This window comes from Asparagus officinalis, chromosome 1 (assembly GCF_001876935.1).
Source record: "Asparagus officinalis chromosome 1, Aspof.V1, whole genome shotgun sequence".
NCBI lineage: Eukaryota > Viridiplantae > Streptophyta > Magnoliopsida > Asparagales > Asparagaceae > Asparagus > Asparagus officinalis.
The window spans coordinates 104,188,749-104,198,609 of record NC_033794.1 but is presented as its reverse complement, the minus strand read 5'-3'; positions in this window follow the sequence as shown (position 1 = coordinate 104,198,609).

Genomic DNA, 9,861 nt, shown 5'->3' with positions numbered 1-9,861 from the left:
TATGGCACTAACATGCTTGATATATATATTAACTACATTGTCACTTAACAAGCAATTAGTACCGATAATGGTGGTTGTAAAACATCATCAAAACATAAGGGCTAACAGAGATGCCTTCCCATTAATAAGAGTAAGAACGAAGGTCTCATATTCCTCGTCAGGTAAGGAAATCAACAACAACGTCTTGTCCTCATCTTTAATCATCACATTTACATTCGTCAAATCCACAAGAAGCTTCGTGTAGTGGTTCATGTGATCACCAATAGAGGTCCCCTTCTTCAATTGGAAGCGATAAAGTCTCCTCTTCAAATGCAAGCGGTTCTCTACACTCTTGGTCAAATACTTACCCTCTAGGATCTCCCAAATCTTCTTAGCCGAAGTCTCATTGATCACATCATATTTTAAATCTTGAGTCAAACAAGATCTAATCACACCACACGCCGTTCTATTCATCTTTCTCCAAACCTTCTCCTCAATGTCATCCGGTTTTCCATCAAACTCCAAAGTATCTTCCAAATTTTGCGTATTGAGCACATCCAAGACTTCACATCTCCGAAGACCAAAATTGTTTGTGCCATTAAACTTTTTCACATCTATCTTCATAGAGTGGATATTCAAACTTTGGACGGTCTTCACGTCGGAAATACCGTCCACAACTCTTTCTTTCCCGACCATCTTTCTCAAAGCACCAAAACAAATGCGGAACAAATGAAGAATAGTTTCAAAACTAAAAAAGATAAAGTCTTTATAAAAAAAGATCTCACCTTTATCACCAAACGGAATCCTAATAACCTGTTACCAAAACAGATTTGGAATCATGTTACCAAAACAAATTAGGAATCCCAATAACCTGTTACCAAAACAAATTAGGAAACATATTAGGAACCTGCTATCCAACACCATGAACTTTTTGAGCTTCACAAACTCTAAACTTCAAATTTTCCCACAGATATATTTCCGAGATCAGGTCAGAAGACCAAAATACTCTTTTTAAAATTTACCCTCATTTAGTTCTCATATATTTTTCTAATGGTATTAAATAATACTCATTTAATTAAATTAGCTTATAAATATGTTTAGAGAGAGGGAAAAACATCTTTAGTGACATGAATCTCCATTCTCCAGTGATAAAAGAGTCTCCCGCAACCTGACGGTTGAGGCCATGATCACTGGGGACGGGATCATCGCAGGGGACGGGATCATCTGCGATGGTATGTGGCGATTGGGGTGTTGGTGTTAGGTTTGATCACCTGTGGTGGGCGTGTTTTGTGACAAGTCCCCATAGCTCAACTTGTAAATGAATAATAAATATTTACAAATTTCAATGCTATATATAGAAACTGGATATATGTAATCACATAAAAATATCACTTTAACTAAATAAAAATACATTGTAGTTATAAGTGATTTCATTTATTCATAAATCATAAACTTTCAAATTGACTAATCATATATTATTTTTTGACTAATATCAGAAGATAGTCAAATTGCTATTTCGATCAAAAAGTTGGAAAAAGGAAATTAAAGTTCAAATTATAAAAAATAAAATTTAAATAAATATATAGAGGTGAACATCTCAATTTTTGATTGGATTTGCTTAATTTTGGTCCGAGTTGTGAATCAACTCGCGATACCGTATCTGCAAAATTGGGCTGCTTATACAACAAAAGTGGCTGAGTCAATTTGTACGGAGATGGGCTGAAACTTAATTGCGTTGATGACATCGAAAGCCCAACATATTTTTATTCTTTTATTGTTCGTTTTCCCCGTTTTTTAATCTATTTTTAGAAGTTTGGCTTTATTAGAGTATACGTAAAGAGCTTGTCATAGATGCATCGTCCTCTGAAATTCTGAATGTCGTGAACTAGATTCGGATTATTTTTCTTCTTTTGAAAGGAATCGGTGGTGAAATGAGTCGTGAAAATTAATTAGACTTTCTTCTTTGAGAATGTCAAGGGTCTCAGCCAATTCTATTTAATGAATAGAATAAAGTAAAGAAACATAGAGTGGATACTCTACCGGTTCCCGGCATGGTATGAGTGCCAAATTTCAGTAAGGGGCTGTTTGGTTCGGCTAAATTTTTGAAAATCATGTAGTTTTTAAACAAAAAGTAGGTTTTTTGACATTTTTGGATTCCAAAACTATCATTTGGTTCAACTTTTTTTTTAAGAATGCATTTCTTAAAAGCTGACATGGCAACACACTTTATGGAAAAACCAAATCCTCTTTTAAAGCTCTGAAATAGGCTGAAAATCTGACAACTCATTGACAACTCATCAATTACTCTCACAACTCCTTAAATTTTTTGGTAATGAAACAAACATGAGTTTTGGAAATGCTTTCCTATTCTTCACTTCATCATTCTATACCAAACACAAGTTATGGATTCCTGAATGATCCAAATTTTTTTTTGGAAATGGTTATTTGTCTTGGATTCCATTTCCATTATTTTATGGAAACGAACCAAACAGCCCCTAAGTAGAACAAGATTATGTACGTTATCTATTGAAATTGAACATTTTCTTGTAAAAACACCGGCACTTACTTAATCATGTCGCGCGCCTATGCGGAAGCGTTGCACGCACACATAACGAACTTGAGATCACGGAAGAAGAAAGCCACACACTTGCACAAACCAAGCCAATTACGACAAATCAAACCAAACACAGAGATATACGTGGTTCGGCAATTGCCTACGTCCACGGGGAGAGGATGGGGAGATTTCACTATATGGAGGAGAAATACAACGGGTTACAACTCACAAAATCACTCAAATATAACCCTAACCAAAGCTCTCAACTCCCTCACAATATCTCCCTCTCAAAGTGCTCAAAACAATGCTAATTCTCTCCTTTTCTCTCCTTTTCTCTCCTTTTGAAACCCTAAAAAACGTGGTCCTATTTATAATAAAACACAATCCCAAACAAAGGAGGATTTCCATACAAAGGAGGATTCTAAAAACGAGTCTGCCACACCCTGCACCATGGGTGTGGCAGAGGGTGTGGTGTAGGACAGATTCTGCCACACCCTGCACAGTGGGTGTGGCGTGTGGCAGAGGGTGTGGTGCAGGACAGATTCTACCACACCCATGGCAGACACCATACCAGGGTGTGGTAGAGTCTGTTTTGGGTTATTCTTCACATTTTTCACAATTCCTTCGTCGTTTTCACAATTCTCCACCTCGGCGAAGTGTTCCCAACACTAAGCCGACACCAACATGAGCATCAATGTGTCGTCTCTCTAAACTCGGCTGCACCAATGGGGTTGCCTACGTACCCTCTCTCCCAACGGATCAAGCCGCCCGTAGTTCATCCAAATGACCGTCAACGGCCGCAACAATCACGAATGTGCAATAAGTTTCGACAATGATCAAACTTGTTGCTCGGAACCACCTTAGTGAGCATATCCGCCGGATTATCCTTTGTGTGAACTTTCACAATCTCCACATCGCCATCTTCAAGAACATCCCGAACGAAGTGATAACGAATGTCAATGTGCTTCGTCCTCGCATGAAAAACCTGATTCTTCGCCAAATAGATAGCACTCATGCTATCACAATGAATAGTGACGGATCGCTGCGATATACCAAGTTCTTCCAAAAGTCCTCGAAGCCAAATAGCCTCCTTCACAGCCTCTGTAACTGCCATATACTCTGCCTCCGTCGTAGACAAAGCCACCGTCGACTGTAAGGTGCTTCTCCAACACACCGGTGTACGGGTCAAAGTAAACACATACCCCGTAGTAGACCGACGCTTATCCAAATCCCCGGCATAATCCGAATCAACATATCCAATGCACAACTGCCCACCTGTAGTGTCCCGCTCATAAACCAAACCAACATTGAGCGTACCTTGAATGTACCTCAAAATCCATCTCACGGCGTCCCAATGACCCACTCCTGGATCGTGCATGTATCTCGACACCATGCTCACCGCCTGTGACAAATCCGGCCTTGTACATACCATCGCGTACATCAAGCTGCCAACTGCGCTCGCATATGGAGTCTTCGATATCAACTCACGGTCTTCAACTGACTTCGGTGAAAGGCCAGCTCTCCATCCCCAAAATGCGCTTCGCCTCGCCCAAGTCCTTCATCTCAAACTCATTTGAAAGCTGAACTTTCAACTCATCTATAGCTGACCTGGAACTAGAGGCAACCAACATGTCATCGATATAAAGCAATAAATAAATGTACGCACCTCCTCTCAACTTGCGAAAATACATGCAAGGATCAAACTGGCTCCGAGTGTACGAATGACCAAGCATAAAACCATCGAATCGCCTATACCACTGTCGAGGAGATTGCTTCAAACCGTATAGCGATTTCTTTAACCTGCAAACCAACTTATCTTTCCCTGCAGCTCAGAATCCCAATGGCTGAGTCATATATATTTCTTCATCAAGATCACCATGAAGAAATGCTGTCTTCACATCCAACTGATCTAACTCCAATCCATACTGTGCCACCAAAGCTAGCAAAATCCGAATCGACGAATGCTTCACCACCGGAGAGAAAACCTCATTGTAATCAATACCTTCCTCCTGTGCATAGCCCTTCGCAACCAACCTAGCCTTGAACCTCACTGGAGTGCCCTCAATGCCCTCCTTCTTCGTGTACACCCACTTGCACCCAATCGCCTTCCGCCCCTTTGGAAGCTCTACAAGCTCCCATGTATCGTTCTTGTGAAGAGACTCCATCTCCTCCTGCATAGCCACCTGCCACGAATCAGCCTCCGAACTCTGCTCGGCCTCTCTGAATGTAGTAGGCACCATCTCATCGGTACTCTCCACCGGAAGTGCATATGCAACTGTGTCGGCATACCGTGCTGGCACCCGTATGTCTCTCCTCTGTCTCTGTGCCGCAATAGAATCCTGAACCTGAGCCGTCGGCCCCTGATCCTGCTCATGAGTACCCGTATCCTCCGCATCACCGTCGTGCTCGGCTGGCGTCACCTCAATCGGCACTCTAATGGATACTGCACTATCTGGACTCTGTGGAACTGCATCAATCTCCACCACCTGCGAAATCTCCTCTGTCGGGTCGCTCTCCACCTGATGAGAGCTGGGAAGCTTCAAGATAGAAGCCTCATCGAATGTGACGTCCCTACTCAGCACAATCTTCTTATCAATTGGATCCCAAAACTTGTATCCCTTGACACCACGCTTGAATCCTACAAATATGACCTTCCTAGCTCGAGGTTCCAACTTATCAGTTCTAACATGATAATATGCAGGATAACCAAATACCTTAAGCTGGTCATAGTCATGTGCTGTCTCTCCCGACCACATCTCCATAGGGGTCTTCCCCTCAATCGCAGATGAAGACAGTCTATTAATGAGGTGGCTCGCATAAGAAAGTACCTTAGCCCAAAAGATCTTCTCCAAACCACTATGCACCAATAAAAATCGAATCTTCTCCAGCAAAGACCGATTTAACCTCTCTGCCACCCCATTCTGCTGCGGTGTATGACTAACTGTGAAGTGCCTCTCTATGCCCTCGTCTCGACATAGCTGCTGAAAGGGATCTGAAGTATACTCGCTGCCGTTGTCGGATCGCAACGTCTTGATCTTTCTCCCAGTCTGCAGTTCCAATCTCTTCTTCCACTCTACAAACAAATCTAAGACTTCACTCTTATGTTTCATGGTGTACACCCAACAACGCCTAGAATAGTCATCAACAAATGTGACGAACCAATGTCGACCACCAAGTGATGCCGTCTTGGTGGGACCCCAAACATCTGTGTGCACGTAGTCCAAGATGCCCTTCGTCCTATGAATGGCCATCCCGAACTTCACATTCGTCTTCTTGCCAAGAACACAGTGCTCACAGAACTCAATCTTTCCACTCTTGGCTTCCTTCAATAGCCCCTGCTTGCACAAAGCCTACAGTGACTTCTCTCCTGTGTGCCCTAACCTGTAATGCCAAAGTATGTTCATGTCCGTCTCTGAAATAGCCGAAGCAACCTGGCCAATCTCGGTGCTCCCCTTCAGATAGTATAAATCATGACCACAACACCCCCATCGAGTCTCTCAAATGATGAGAACCAATCTCGCCTAGGAGTCACATGATAAGTAGCGCCAGAATCAAGCATCCACTCCGATGCATCCAAATGGTTCACCTCCGGAGTAATCAAAAGAGAAAAGCTCGAATCATCGGAATCATCGCCTTTCGTAACATTCACCTCATTGGCCTTCGAGCTCTTATTCTTGCTATTCTCCTTTTCTTTGACTTTCGGGCAGTCTCTCTTCCAATGTCCTTGCTCTTTACAGAATGCACATTGGTTCTTTCCAAGCTGGTGACGACCTCTTGACTTTGACCTCCCTCTATTTCCACCTTTCTGATATGAGCTTCTACCTCTCGTCGACAAGGCCTCTCCTGAAATACTAGCGCGGGAAGTCTCCTTATCCTTCCTCCTCAAATCATAGTTCGTCAATGCGTTAGTCACTTCACTATAAGTGATAGAAGATCTTCCGTTCAGCAACGTAAGCACGAAGGTATCATACTCCTCATCCGGTAAGGAGCCCAAAAGAATAATAGCCTTGTACTCATCTGTGATCTTCTCATCCACGTTCGCCAAGTCCGACAATAACTTAGTGTAGTTGTTCACATGAGCCGCAAGCGAGGTGCCTCTGGACATCTAAAATTTGAATAATCTTCGCAGCAAGTGCAATCTGTTCTCAACACTCTTCGTGAGATACTTTTTGTTGAGAATCTCCCACATCTTCATTACAGACGTCACCCCAATCACATCGTATTTCAGCTCTTGTTCCAAACAGGACCTGATCACCCCGCAAGCATTTCGATTCATCTTTTCCCATATCGCCTCTTCATATTTAGGTGGCCTCACATCAACCATGATGGTCTCCTCTAGATTTTGAGCATTCAGCGCATCCTGTACGTCGCTCATCCATAAAACAAAATTGATCTTGTCGTCATATTTCACTACACTAATCTTAGTGTTCTGAAAACCCACTTGAACTGTGCCTGTCATCTTGCTTCTTTCACCAACTTCTTCACCCATAATCACAAATTCCAAATTATAGAGAAAGATCCAAACTTTGAAAAGAATAAGAAATTACCCAACTGAACCCTAGATTGGATTCCAAATAGAACTCCTAACCACACGAGGAAAGCGAGATCTTCAACGGCAACTTCAAACCCTAACTCCACCAAAGCCTAGAACTCCAAGAACCAAGCTTCCAACTGAATCTTCCTCCACCTAATCCAAAACCCTAGATCTGAATCTGAGCTCTGATACCACTTGTCGCGCGCCTTTGCGGAAGCCTTGCACGAACTCACAACGAACCTGTGATCACAAGTCGAAGAAAGCCAAACTCTTGCACAAATCCAACCAATAACGCCAAGCCAAACACAGAGATATACGTGGTTCGATAATTGTCTACGTCCACGGGGAGAGGATGGGGAGATTTCACTATATGGAGGAGAAATACAACGGGTTACAACTCACAAAATCACTCAAATATAACCCTAACCAAAGCTCTCAACTCCCTCACAATATCTCCCTCTCAAAGTGCTCAAAACAATGCTAATTCTCTCCTTTTCTCTCCTTTTGAAACCCTAAAAAACGTGGTTAATTCTCTCCTTTTCTCTCCTTTTGAAACCCTAAAAAACGTGGTCCTATTTATAATAAAACACAATCCCTAACAAAGGTGGATTCCCATACAAAGGATGATTCTAAAAACGAGTCTGCCATACCCTGCACCATGGGTGTGGCAGAGGGTGTGGTGCAGGACAGATTCTGCCACACCCTACACCGTGGGTGTGGCAGAGGGTGTGGTGCAGGACAGATTCTACCACACCTATGGCAGACACCACACCAGGGTGTGGTGGAGTCTGTATTGGGTTATTCTTCACATTTTTCATAATTCCTTCGCCGTTTTCACAAATCAACCGTAGTATTGCCATAACAACGCGCTCCCGTTCTTTTTCCTCACTGAGTAGGATGTTCAACATTCTCCAAATAATGCCAACAACCTAATATTGGAGCAGGCCATAGAATTGTTTAGAATTTTCTGATGGCCGGTTGCCATATTTCTCTCGTGAAATGACACTATAGGAGAAGATGCTGGGAATAATTGTTGCATTGTTAACGAACAATGTAAGATTGACGTAACCATACACACAACATGATTCACTATCCGCCTCTTTTGTAGGTAGGCATCCAAATAGAGAGCAAAATATGTACTGTATGTATGGGAGGATGCGGAGGGTATCAAAGAGGACCACAAGACTGTCGCGCGCCGTGCGGAAGCGTGCTCGCGAACCAAACGAGTCGGCGAGCGATGGGAGAAGAACTAAACACGAGTGCAATTCACAAAATAATAACCAAAATTACACAAACACAGAGATTTGCGTGGTTCGGCAAATTGCCTACATCCACGGGGAGATGATGGGGAGATTTCACTATATGGAGGAGAAACAATGGGTTACAATCTCTCAAACAACTCTCAAAATAACCCAACCAATGATTTCACACTCCCTCACAATAAGCTCCCTCTCAAAGTGCTCAAAAGAACTAATTTTCTCTGATTATCTTTTCTCCTAAACCCTAGGAAGACATGTTTCTATTTTTAACATAACACAATCCAAAACAGGCTGGGAATCAGAAAACACGTCTACCACACCCAGGTGTGGCACACCCTACACCCCTAACAACGAATTGTAGAAGATGGCTTCTGCCACACCTTGGTGTACTACACCCACTACTAGTATCCAATACATAGCTACCCACTACTAGTATCCTGCTAAAAAACCAAACCAACGTTAAGAGTACCTTGAATATACCTCAAAATCCATCTCACAGCTACCCAATGACCCGGACCCGGGTCGTGCATGTATCTCGAAACCATGCTCACTGCCTGTGACAAATTCGGCCTCGTACAAACCATGACGTATATCAAACTTCCCGCTACGCTCGCATATGAAGTCTTTGACATCAACTCTCTATCTTCAACTACCTTTGGTGAAAGGTTAGCTGAAAGCTTCAAATAGGCTCGCAATGGTACACTAACTGGCTTCGTCTCCATACTCACATTAAACCGTTGTAGCACCTTCTTCAAATAAACCACCCGTGTTAAATAAATTCTACCCATATCTCTGTCTCTACAGATCTTTATCCCTATAATGTGCTTCGCTTTACCCAAATCCTTCATATCGAACTCTTTCGAAAGTTGTACCTTCAACTCATCTATAGTGGATCTGGAAATAGAAGCAACCAACATGTCATCGACATAAAGCAACAAATAAATGTACGCACCTCTCCGAAACTTGTGATAGTATACGCAATGATCAAACTAGCTCCTAATGTACGAATGACCGAGCAAAAACCCATTGGATCGCCTATGCCACTGTCGCAGAGATTGCTTTAAACCGTATAGTGATTTCTTCAATTTGCAAATAAATTTCTCCTTCCTTGCAGCTCGAAACCCCAATGGATGAGTCATATAGATTTCCTCATCAAGATCACTATGAAAAATAACGTTTTCATATCCAATTAATCCAATTCCAAACCATACCGTGCCACCAAAACTAGCAAGATCCGAATCGAAGAGAGCTTCACCACTGGAGAAAAGACCTTATTATAATCAATACATTCTTCCTGTGCATAGCCCTTCATTACCAACATAGCTTTGAACCTCACCAGAGTGCTTTCAATGCCCTCCTTTTTCGTATACACTCATTTGTAACCAATAGCCTTTCGCCCCTTTGGAAGCTTAACAAGCTCCCATGTGCTGCTCTTTTGAAGAGATTCCATCTCCTCCCATATAGCTTCCTACAACAAATCAACCTCTGAACTCTACTCGGACTCTCTATATATAGTAAAAACCATCTCATCGATA